This window comes from Bombus fervidus, unplaced genomic scaffold (genome assembly GCF_041682495.2).
Source record: "Bombus fervidus isolate BK054 unplaced genomic scaffold, iyBomFerv1 scaffold0033, whole genome shotgun sequence".
Lineage (NCBI taxonomy): Eukaryota > Metazoa > Arthropoda > Insecta > Hymenoptera > Apidae > Bombus > Bombus fervidus.
Genome location: NW_027212596.1, coordinates 67,501 through 80,000, shown reverse-complemented (window position 1 = coordinate 80,000; position 12,500 = coordinate 67,501). Strand labels below are relative to the sequence as shown.

Here is a 12,500-nt window from a genome sequence, read left to right as displayed (position 1 = left end):
ACGCCGCTGGACTTTGAATTTTTATATGCCGGCAAAAGCAATACGCCGCTGGACTTTGAATTTTTATATGTATGCTTGCAAAAGCAATACGCCGCTGGACTTTGTCGTTGGCATAAAAAAAAAGCAATACGCCGCTGGACTTTGTCGCGTGCGCTTGAAAAAGGAATTTCGCTGCGTACGGCCTTAGATGGTCGTACGTAGCGATTTTTTTTCCTTTAAATCAATTTTCGTCGAGTGCGATTCAAAAGCAATACGCCGCTGGACTTTGTCGTTGGCATGAAAAAAAAAGCAATACGCCGCTGGACTTTGTCGTTTTCAAGCAAAAACCAATACTCCGCTGGAATCGACAATTTAATTCCAAACACAATTTCGCTACGTACGGCCGTCGATGCGAACGATGGTCGTACGTAGCGATTTTTTTTTCCTTTAAATCCAATAGAGATAACGTCTCGAGGGCGTGCCCGGGCGCCACTCCCCCCCCCCCCAACCCCCCGCATCGCGGGTCAGCGCCGGGGTACGTACGATATTCTTAAGGTACGTACGTACGTACGAACGACGACGTAATTCGCAAGGGCGAGACGCGCGCTCGCTTCTCTTTTACTTTTCGTTCTCTCGTTTTTTCCTTCTTTCACCATCGACCAAACCGCTCTCGATCGATCCAAGAAACGAGACGAAAGTAACGAAAAATTAACGTAACGAAAATATACCGTGGACGTACGAAGTAACGGTCGCGATCGTTGCTCGCTCGCTGCGCTCGCTCGAACCTATACTAGCCCAACCCAAAACCGATCCCGCCAGTTTCTCCGATTTTAAGAGAAATCGAGGAACGAACGCGAAAAAGGGATTGGTTTTGGGTTGGGCTAGTTTTTTTTTCGAGCGAGCGCAGCGAGCGAGCAACGCTCGAGAGCCCGTCTGACTTTGAAAAATTTTCGTACCGAACGGTTATTTCGAGTTATCTCGCTTAAAAGCGTTATGATGCGTATATATTTTTACATAAATAGCAATATTATGTATTTCTACGTCGGGATTAAGCGTTTATTTCGTCCCGAGAACTTTAAAAAAAAATTTTTAATCGAACCGTTTTTTCGAATTTTTTCGCTTAAAAGCGTTATAAGGTGCGAATATTCTTGCATAAATCGCTTTAAAATGACGTTTTACGTCGGGATTAAGCATTTATTTCGTCGCTGAAAAGTTATATAAAAAAAGTATGATCGCGCCCGAGACGTTGGAACTTAGTCTCATTCTCGAGCGGTACGTAGGGACTTAGAAAAATTTCGGACCGAAACGTTATTTCGAGTTATTTCGCTTAAAAGCGTTACGAGGTATGAATATTTTTATAGAAATCGTTATGGTTCGACGAATTCTAGTCGAACGTAACGATTTCGTTTTATTTTTTTTAAAAATTGCCCCCTCCGGACCGACATGACCGGGAGGTTGGCACTTCGTCGATCCCCCGGCCGGTACGTAGGGACTTAGAAAAATTCCGGTCCAAAAAGTTATTTCGAGTTATCTCGCTTAAAAGCGTTATGATGCGTATATATTTTTATATAAATCGCTATATTATTATATTTTACGTCGGGATTAAACGTTTATTTCGTCCCGAAAACGTTAAAAAAAAATTTTTAATCGAACCGTTTTTTCGAATTTTTTCGCTTAAAAGCGTTATAAGGTGCGAATATTCTTGCATAAATCGCTTTAAAATGACGTTTTACGTCGGTATTAAGCGTTTATTTCGTCGCTGAAAAGTTATATAAAAAAAGTATGATCGCGCCCGAGACGTTGGAACTTAGTCTCATTCTGGACCGGTACGTTGGGACTTAGAAAAATTTTCGACCGAAAAGTTTTTTCGAGTTATTTCGTTAAAAAGCGTTATGAGGTATGAATATTTTTATATAAATCGCTATATTATTGTATTTTACGTCGGGATTAAACGTTTATTTGGTCCCGAAAACGTTAAAAAAAAATAGTGGACCGACGCGACTCGGCCCGTCGGACTTTGTCATACTCTCCACCGGTACGTAGGGACTTAGAAAAATTTTCGACCGAAAAGTTTTTTCGAGTTATTTCGCTTAAAAGTGTTATAAGGTATGAATATTTTTATATAAATCGCTATATTATTATATTTTACGTCGGGATTAAACGTTTATTTCGTCCCGAAAACGTTAAAAAAAAATTTTTAATCGAACCGTTTTTTCGAATTTTTTCGCTTAAAAGCGTTATAAGGTGCGAATATTCTTGCATAAATCGCTTTAAAATGACGTTTTACATCGGGATTAAGCATTTATTTCGTCGCTGAAAAGTTATATAAAAAAAGTATGATCGCGCCCGGGACGTTGGAACTTAGTCGCATTCTCGACCGGTACGTAGGGACTTAGAAAAATTTCGGACCGAAAAGTTTTTTCGAGTTATTTCGTTAAAAAGCGTTATGAGGTATGAATATTTTTATATAAATCGCTATATTATTGTATTTTACGTCGGGATTAAACGTTTATTTCGTCCGTGGAAGGTTAAAAAAAAACGGACGGATACGACCGGGCCTTTGGAACTTTGTCTCATTCTGGACCGGTACGTTGGGACTTAGAAAAATTTCGGCCGGCGGAAAAGTCCGAAATACTTATTTCGAGTTATTTCGTTAAAAAGCGTTATAAGGTATAAATATTTTTGCGGAAACGGTTATATCTCTATTAAATACAACTGGATTAAACGTTTTTTCGAATTTTTTAAAAAATTTGTGTTCGACGAACTGACACGACTGCGATATTTGTTTAATTATTTCGTTAATTAACGTTGCAAGGTATATATTTTTTTGCATATTTCTCGTTGTTTCAACGTGTTCTAATCGATTAAGAACGTGGTTTTTGTCCGTATTCGTTAAAAGAGGTGGTTTACTGATGCGATTTTAAAAAAAAAAAAAAATTAAATTTTTCGATAAAAACTCGTTTAAAATATTAAAATAAGCGGTGCGTTAAAATATCTCGACGATAGGACGTTTTATAAGGGTACTTTATTGGAACAAAGTGGTCGAGCGTTTCAGAGACTAAGTCCGACGGTACGTTGGGACTTAGAAAAATTTCGGCCGGCGGAAAAGTCCGAAAAGCTTATTTCGAGTTATTTCGTTAAAAAGCGTTATAAGGTATAAATATTTTTGCAGAAACGGTTATATCTCTATTAAATACAACTGGATTAAACGTTTTTTTCGAATTTTTTAAAAAATTAGTGTCCGTCGAACTGACACGACTGCGATATTTGTTTAATTTTTTCGTTAATTAACGTTGCAAGGTATATATTTTTTTGCATATTTCTCGTTGTTTTAACGTGTTCTAATCGATTAAGAACGTGGTTTTTGTCCGTATTCGTTAAAAGAGGTGGTTTACTGATGCGATTTTGAAAAAAAAAAAAAAATTAAATTTTTCGATAAAAACTCGTTTGAAATATTAAAATAAGCGGTGCGTTAAAATATCTCGACGATAGGACGTTTTATAAGGGTACTTTATTGGAACAAAGTGGTCGAGCGTTTCAGAGACTAAGTCCGACGGTACGTTGGGACTTAGAAAAATTTCGGCCGGCGGAAAAGTCCGAAAAGCTTATTTCGAGTTATTTCGTTAAAAAGCGTTATAAGGTATAAATATTTTTGCAGAAACGGTTATATCTCTATTAAATACAACTGGATTAAACGTTTTTTTCGAATTTTTTAAAAAATTAGTGTCCGTCGAACTGACACGACTGCGATATTTGTTTAATTTTTTCGTTAATTAACGTTGCAAGGTATATATTTTTTTGCATATTTCTCGTTGTTTTAACGTGTTCTAATCGATTAAGAACGTGGTTTTTGTCCGTATTCGTTAAAAGAGGTGGTTTACTGATGCGATTTTGAAAAAAAAAAAAAAATTAAATTTTTCGATAAAAACTCGTTTGAAATATTAAAATAAGCGGTGCGTTAAAATATCTCGACGATAGGATGTTTTCTAAGGGTAGTTTATTCGAAAAAAGTGGTCGAGCGTTTCAGAGACTAAGTCCGACGGTACGCTCTAACGGAGGTTTTACATGGTAAGCGCCCGGCCGCTGGCCCGGCCGGCGCCGACCGTCCGGCCGGCGCTTTGGTATCTATAAGAGACACGTCGAGTCGGACGGTCCGGACGGAACAGCGTCGAGCGCGTGGCTATTCTACGGCCTCGGTTGAGAATTCAGTCACCGCTCCTCGAGTCTTAGTGAACTTTTTTACTATTTCTCGACTGTTCCTTCGTTCTCGTATCGACTCTTTCTCTACACTGCTGCGCCGCGGGTCGCTGTCCTGGACGTAATGACCAAATAACGTGGCAAGGTTCCCCTTAGTCGGGAAGCTGGATCCTGTATGCTCGCACTAACTTTAAAAAAAGTTAGGGCAGTGTGCTTGTTACTAACTGAGTATCAATTCATGCTGGTTCGGCAGAGACCGTTCCAAAACTTATGTTATAGCGTACGCAGTACGTTTTAAACATACGAAAGGCTAATGGGGAGCGTACTACCTTTTAGGAAGTGCGTTCTTTCTGATTGGAGAATATCAAAAGAACGAACGAATATGTTTCTTACGAGGACGGTACGTTCAGCATGCAGTTTACGTGCTTTTTACCGCTAAGGCATATTCGTTCAACCAACAAACCATTCTTACAGAATGATCCTATGAACAGAATGATCTTAAAATATTCCACACAAACAATCAAACGAACGAAAGAAAGTAAAGAGAGAGTGGCGAAATGAGAGGAGAGAGAGTAGTGGCGTTCGACGTTACAACGGGAATTAAAAGGGTGTCGTCGAACGTTCACTAAGAACGAAAAGTCTCGTCGTACGGTGTTACGGACCCACCTACGACACTCTGAGGCTATTTTAAAAAGAGAGTCTTTTGACTCTAATATATAATATATATATAAAATACAAAGTTCCCTGGTTGATCCTGCCAGTAGTCATATGCTTGTCTCAAAGATTAAGCCATGCATGTCTCAGTACATGCCGCATTAAGGTGAAACCGCGAATGGCTCATTAAATCAGTTATGGTTTCTTAGATCATACTTAAACTTACTTGGATAACTGTGGTAATTCTAGAGCTAATACATGCAAACAGATTCGTACCAGAGATGGTACGAATGCTTTTATTAGATCAAAACCAATCGGTGGCGGATGGCTCGTCCGTTCGTCCATCGTTTGTTTTGGTGACTCTGAATAACTTTGTGCTGATCGCATGGTCATCTAGCACCGGCGACGCATCTTTCAAATGTCTGCCTTATCAACTGTCGATGGTAGGTTCTGCGCCTACCATGGTTGTAACGGGTAACGGGGAATCAGGGTTCGATTCCGGAGAGGGAGCCTGAGAAACAGCTACCACATCCAAGGAAGGCAGCAGGCGCGCAAATTACCCACTCCCGGCACGGGGAGGTAGTGACGAAAAATAACGATACGGGACTCATCCGAGGCCCCGTAATCGGAATGAGTACACTTTAAATCCTTTAACGAGGACCAATTGGAGGGCAAGTCTGGTGCCAGCAGCCGCGGTAATTCCAGCTCCAATAGCGTATATTAAAGTTGTTGCGGTTAAAAAGCTCGTAGTTGAATCTGTGTGTCACAGTGTCGGTTCACCGCTCGCGGTGTTTAACTGGCATTATGTGGTACGTCCTATCGGTGGGCTTAGCTCCTCGCGGGGCGGTCCAACTAATATCCCATCGCGGTGCTCTTCACTGAGTGTCGAGGTGGGCCGATACGTTTACTTTGAACAAATTAGAGTGCTTAAAGCAGGCTACCTTCGCCTGAATACTGTGTGCATGGAATAATGGAATAGGACCTCGGTTCTATTTTGTTGGTTTTCGGAGCCCCGAGGTAATGATTAATAGGGACAGATGGGGGCATTCGTATTGCGACGTTAGAGGTGAAATTCTTGGATCGTCGCAAGACGGACAGAAGCGAAAGCATTTGCCAAAAATGTTTTCATTAATCAAGAACGAAAGTTAGAGGTTCGAAGGCGATCAGATACCGCCCTAGTTCTAACCATAAACGATGCCAGCCAGCGATCCGCCGAAGTTCCTCCGATGACTCGGCGGGCAGCTTCCGGGAAACCAAAGCTTTTGGGTTCCGGGGGAAGTATGGTTGCAAAGCTGAAACTTAAAGGAATTGACGGAAGGGCACCACCAGGAGTGGAGCCTGCGGCTTAATTTGACTCAACACGGGAAACCTCACCAGGCCCGGACACCGGAAGGATTGACAGATTGATAGCTCTTTCTTGATTCGGTGGGTGGTGGTGCATGGCCGTTCTTAGTTGGTGGAGCGATTTGTCTGGTTAATTCCGATAACGAACGAGACTCTAGCCTGCTAAATAGACGTAAATTATGGTATCTCGAAGGCCCCCGGCTTCGGTCGGCGGGTTTTTACTACCAACGTACAAACAAATCTTCTTAGAGGAACAGGCGGCTTCTAGCCGCACGAGATTGAGCAATAACAGGTCTGTGATGCCCTTAGATGTTCTGGGCCGCACGCGCGCTACACTGAAGGAATCAGCGTGTTTTCCCTGGCCGAAAGGCCCGGGTAACCCGCTGAACCTCCTTCGTGCTAGGGATTGGGGCTTGCAATTATTCCCCATGAACGAGGAATTCCCAGTAAGCGCGAGTCATAAGCTCGCGTTGATTACGTCCCTGCCCTTTGTACACACCGCCCGTCGCTACTACCGATTGAATGATTTAGTGAGGTCTTCGGACTGGTGCGCGGCCAATGTGATAAGCATTGCCGATGTTACCGGGAAGATGACCAAACTTGATCATTTAGAGGAAGTAAAAGTCGTAACAAGGTTTCCGTAGGTGAACCTGCGGAAGGATCATTAACGAAAAATACAAAAACACAAAGAATATATTTGACTTGAACACTGTATAATAAAATATATATAATATCGTCGGTAAGGAGCCGTACTCCTCCTATATCGACACAAAGTATATACGACGTATTAACAAGCTATATACTTTGACAAAAGCCAAATTTTTTACAATAAGGAGGTGAGAGACGCTCCAGTTACGAAACTATACGAAGAGTGTGGCACTCTCTCTCGATCATCGGGATGAAGAGATATACTTTTACACGAATAATTCGAGGCGCCTGCGTGAGGTCGTACACAGAAAGACCCGCCGTCTCCGAATAATATTATAACAAACGAAAAACTTAAAAATATTCTCGAGGCGCCTGCGTGAGGTCGTAAACAGAAGGACCCGCCGTCTCCGAATAATATAACACACGGAAAACTTAAAAAGATTCTCGAGGCGCTTGCGTGAGGTCGTACACAGAAAGACCCGCCGTCTCCGAATCCTATAACACGAAACCGCTACTATTAATAATAATAATAATAATAACGATATGTGAGGGAACTTGAGCTGAACACATATCGAAAAAACTAAAAGTTACAGTGGAAACCACGTGTAATGAGAAATGCGATCGAGGCGCCTGCGTGAGGTCGTACACAGAAAGACCCGCCGTCACGATCTCGTATTTCGTATTTGCATCGTGGAAATCCAACGAACGAACAATATAATATATAAACTAAAATCTCTAAAGTGCCTCGTGTCGGAGAGATCACTGCTCACACCTCTTCTATATTTCGTAGTTGCGTTGCGTAGGCCTCACCTCCTAGCAACGGGACATAAGGAAGACTGCTCTTTGGGATCGAACGAAGCGTCTATAACGAGTCGTCGACGAGAGCGAAAGAACGCGAATAGCGAGCCGCAGAAAAAAAGGATACCGAATTATATATCTTCGAAGGTTCTCTTCGAAGATCCATGGATACCTATATCTGCGCGTCTCCAGCTATCTCGCGCGTCTCTCCAAACTCTCGTCGTTCCTCGAAACGTGCTTCCTACCCAAAGGGCGTTCGTTCTTCCTATGTCGTTTCGTTGTCGTTCGTTTCAACGGCGAACGATATACGATGTTCGACAAAACGAAACCACGTTGTACGTTCGTACTCGTGGATCGGGTAACCTAGAACGAAAACGCATTGCGTGGATGTTGGCCCGAAAAGATATATACCAGTGCGAGTGATGGTAAAGAGTAACGATTCTTAACTAGACGAAGTTGGTTCGGAGGGGACCGCCGGCCGTCTCTCTATCCTCGCGAGTCTAATGCCTCGTTCCGTCGCTAGAGTTTTTCAAACTCTGCTTCTGGCTATCGGGAAGAATAGACCGCGCGCGAGGAAGAGGAAGGACGACCGTGCGCGTCCCATCGATTTTTTTTATTTTTACCTGAACCACCGAAGTCGATTCAGAGGGGACCGCCGGCCGTCTCTCTATCCTCGTTGTCGTGAGTCATATGCCTCGTTCCGTCGCTAGAGTTTTTCAAACTCTGCTTCTGGCTATCGGGAAGAAACGACCGCGCGAGGAAGACGACGACGACCGTGCGCGTCCCATCGAATTTTTTTTTATTTTTACCTGATCGACGGAAGTTTCGTCCGGTTCGTCTCTTTTACCATCGTCTCGTCGACCCGTTCAGAGGGGACCGCCTGTCCATATCCTCGTTGTCGTGAGTCATATGCCTCGTTCCGTCGCTAGAGTTTTTCAAACTCTGCTTCTGGCTATCGGGAAGAAACGACCGCGCGAGGCCGATGGCTGCGAGTCCCATCGAATTTTTTTTAAACGCACGCACACACATACACCTGAACGGAGATGCGTTCCTTTTCGTCGCGATTTTTCGCGCTTTAGTCGTCGTTGTCGCCATCCGTTCGGAGGGGACCGCCGGCCGTCTCTCTATCCTCGTTGTCGAGAGTCTAATGCCTCGTTCCGTCGCTAGAGTTTTTCAAACTCTGCTTCTGGCTATCGGGAAGAAAAGACCGCGCGAGGAAGAGGAAGGACGACCGTGCGCGTCCCTTTCGAATTTTTTTTTATTTTTACCTGAGCGACCAAAGTGGATTCAGAGGGGACCGCCGGTCGTCTCTCTATCCTCGTTGTCGCGAGTCTAATGCCTCGTTCCGTCGCTAGAGTTTTTCAAACTCTGCTTCTGGCTATCGGGAAGAATAGACCGCGCGCGAGGAAGAGGAAGGACGACCGTGCGCGTCCCATCGATTTTTTTTATTTTTACCTGAACCACCGAAGTCGATTCAGAGGGGACCGCCGGCCGTGTCTGTATCCTCGTTGTCGAGAGTCTAATGCCTCGTTCCGTCGCTAGAGTTTTTCAAACTCTGCTTCTGGCTATCGGGAAGAAACGACCGCGCGAGGAAGACTACGACCGTGCGCGTCCCATCGATTTTTTTTTACCCGAACGATGGAGATGCATATCGGCTGTTTGCTTCGAATAACTGGACGAGAGGAACGAACTTATATATATATCATGGGCTAGCCACCGTGCGCTTTCTTCGCGAGATCGTGTGCTGTACAGAGGATTCAGAATCGGGTGTTATATCCCCGTCGTTTCCTGACGAACGGAGCTTCGATCTCGTTGGTTGTTATATATTATAATGCACTTTACGCCCGGTCGGCGGGCTGCGTGTGTCGTCGCGCAGTCCGTCCGATTTCGTTTTCGAACGTATTTTCGTGTCGTCAATCATATGGCGACTTCCGCGCGTTCGATTCCCGTTGGTCGGACGTTTGTCGGATATCGGCTTCTTTCGAACCGAGAATAAGAGTACAAAAACCTGAGTACACAAACAAAAATCCATGCATAAACGATTACCCTGAACGGTGGATCACTTGGCTCGTGGGTCGATGAAGAACGCAGCTAATTGCGCGTCAACGTGTGAACTGCAGGACACATGAACATCGACATTTCGAACGCACATTGCGGTCCACGGATACAATTCCTGGACCACGCCTGGCTGAGGGTTGCTCACGTAAACCTAAGACTGCTTGCGTTGCGTATCGTTGCTCTCGGTCCGTCTCTCTCTGTTCTTTCTTGCCTCGTCGACAGCCCGCCGTCGTTCGTTTTATATTTAAACGAACGTTTCTGAGTCGGAGGACGAGCGCCAAGCAAAAGAATACGAATTAAAGAGCGGTCGAGGGCTCGTACGCGACGTACGAGCGATTGTTGGACGTTCGTCGGCGTTCGTCGCTGGATCGTGTGGAGACCGGCGTACGCATGCTCTCGATACAAATATATATGAAAAATCTATCGCGTTCACGGGAGACTCGCAAAACTACCTCCGTCTCTTCTCTGTCCCTTCTTGGCTTGACAACCCGCCGTCGTTCGTGTTTTACGAACGTTTCTGAGTCGGACGAAGCGCAAGAAGAAGGATACGAATTAAAAGAGCGCGGAGAGAACCGTCGTCGTCGACGCGGTTATCGAGATACACAGAGCGAGTTTTCTTCGTGGCCGATTTTTTTTTTCTTTTTGTATCAGCCTCTGCTACGTTTTGTTAGTCTTCGATAAGCACGAATGACCGCGCCCCCGACGTCGTCTTAAATGAATTTTTGGCGAGACTGAGAGAAAGCAAAAATATTTTTGAACAAAGTCAGTCGAGAGAGGAGAGAAAAGAGAACCAAGATATTAAAACCTAAACCTAAACTTGGTGGCGTAACGAAAAACTGTGTGCCTTAAAGAAACACAACCGTCTTTTCATCAAGATGTTTTTACTCGTACAGCCCCAGGGATCGAATACCCACTCCGTCTGTTCGTGCGGCAGAGATGTATTCTGCAGGCGCGAGACGACTGACGAGAAGACAACGAGGACCGTCGCATCGATGGGTCGTCGTTGCGTTTTTCATCCTCTGTGCTTTTTTCTGTTCTTCGCGAACCCAGAGAAAGCCGTAGATCCGGGAACGGACACACGAGATTTCTTCGAACGCTGATGACTTAGGGAGATGATCCCCAGCGTTGCGCGGAGATCGGAGAGTACGCGTACATGTATCGGGACGAATTTTTCCCCGTCGGTCGCGTATCTCTCTGCCCGCGCGCCTGGCCCAAAGCCACGTTCGTCGGAAATCAACGAAAAGTGTGTTACGATCTAGCGTGCGTCTACGATCGGCTATATTTAAGGGTGACGAAGAAGAGAAAAGCTCACGGTGTTGCGCAACGTTTCTGTACCCGATTTTAAGATGTGCATGTGAGTCCGTTACAAAGTTGTTCGGATCGTCGAAAATAGTCGTTTTCGTCGTCGTGCGAAAGAGAGAATAATCTCTGACATTGGCACGGAGAGATCGCGCAGAGGAAGAGAACGATCCTCTTTGGCGAGGCTCGAGAAAGACTAACGAAACTTGATTAGAGACGAGGTATACACGCGCCGTACGTACGACGTACGCGCGTGTGATTTTTTTTTGCTTTAAGGCGATTCGGCGCTCCGAGTATTAGAGAAAAAGAGATCGTTGGTCATCCCATGTCTCTTCGTCGTCTATCGCTGGACCGCGCATCCTAACGTATCGCCGGTCGTCCAGTCCCCGAGTAATAAATTCACCCCGTTGTGTACGTCTCGCGCTCGCTTTTCCACTTGCGTGAGTTCCCGTGCGTTTTCGTCGTTGGTACAGAGCAAAGAAACCGATATGTTATATATATATATATGTCGCGTGTTCGATCTCTGTGCCAGCAATAACAGGCGAAAACAAGGAACCGCTGGAATCGTCGAGAAGAGAGAAACGGCTACGGGAGATATATTATACATAACACGTATATATATATATATATTATACAAAGAGGACGGGCGTTAAAAACCGGAGATCGTTACGGGTGTCTTGCGTGAGTCTTAGCTCGAACATGATACGACGAACGAAGTTTAAAAGGCACTTTGGCGAGATGCATAAAACGTTTCTCGATCGAGATAGAATATACGGTTCTCGATTCTATTCGAATTAATTTTTTTTTTTTATTTTTTTTTCTCTTTGAGGCGATTCTCGGAGAGAGAAATAAAAATAAAGACCCTCTGTCGCATTGTTATCAAACCGTCTTGCTTTTCTCGAATCGCGCCCACATGGCACGAAATTTTTTTTTCTTTGAAAAAAAAAAATTGTCACCGTGTCGTGACGTTGAAGCGACCTCAGAGTAGGCGAGATCACCCGCTGAATTTAAGCATATTACTAAGCGGAGGAAAAGAAACTAACAAGGATTTCCTTAGTAGCGGCGAGCGAACAGGAATTAGCCCAGCACTGAATCCCGCGGTTCCGCCGTTGGGAAATGTAGTGTTCGGGAGGATCCGTTTATCCCGTGACGTCGAACCGCGTCCAAGTCCATCTTGAATGGGGCCATGTACCCACAGAGGGTGCCAGGCCCGTAGTGACCGGAACGCGTTTCGGGAGGATCTCTCCTTAGAGTCGGGTTGCTTGAGAGTGCAGCCCTAAGTTGGTGGTAAACTCCATCTAAGGCTAAATACAACCACGAGACCGATAGCGAACAAGTACCGTGAGGGAAAGTTGAAAAGAACTTTGAAGAGAGAGTTCAAGAGTACGTGAAACCGTTCAGGGGTAAACCTGAGAAACCCAAAAGATCGAATGGGGAGATTCATCGTCGACGGCGTCGGTGATCGTTGGTGAGCGATGCTCCGGGTGGGCCTTCGTGGTTCCATTGGCGAGGGCACGCCACCT

The 12,500-nt window shown here is 44.7% G+C and overlaps 3 non-coding genes across 3 annotated transcripts in view; all 3 read left to right on the top strand.

The window, feature by feature from the left end:
- Positions 1-4,917: 4,917 nt before the first annotated feature.
- LOC139997153 (small subunit ribosomal RNA) lies at positions 4,918-6,841 on the top strand. The gene has a single exon (XR_011802598.1). It is a non-coding gene; the product is annotated as a small subunit ribosomal RNA (ribosomal RNA).
- A 2,822-nt stretch (positions 6,842-9,663) lies between these two features.
- LOC139997164 (5.8S ribosomal RNA) lies at positions 9,664-9,818 on the top strand. Its single transcript, XR_011802606.1, has one exon. It is a non-coding gene; the product is annotated as a 5.8S ribosomal RNA (ribosomal RNA).
- A 2,133-nt stretch (positions 9,819-11,951) lies between these two features.
- The window catches only part of LOC139997157 (large subunit ribosomal RNA), a 4,179-nt gene continuing 3,630 nt past the window's right edge, over positions 11,952-12,500 (top strand). The window contains exon 1 of the ribosomal RNA XR_011802602.1: positions 11,952-12,500. This exon is cut by the window's right edge and continues 3,630 nt beyond it. This is a non-coding gene — a ribosomal RNA (large subunit ribosomal RNA).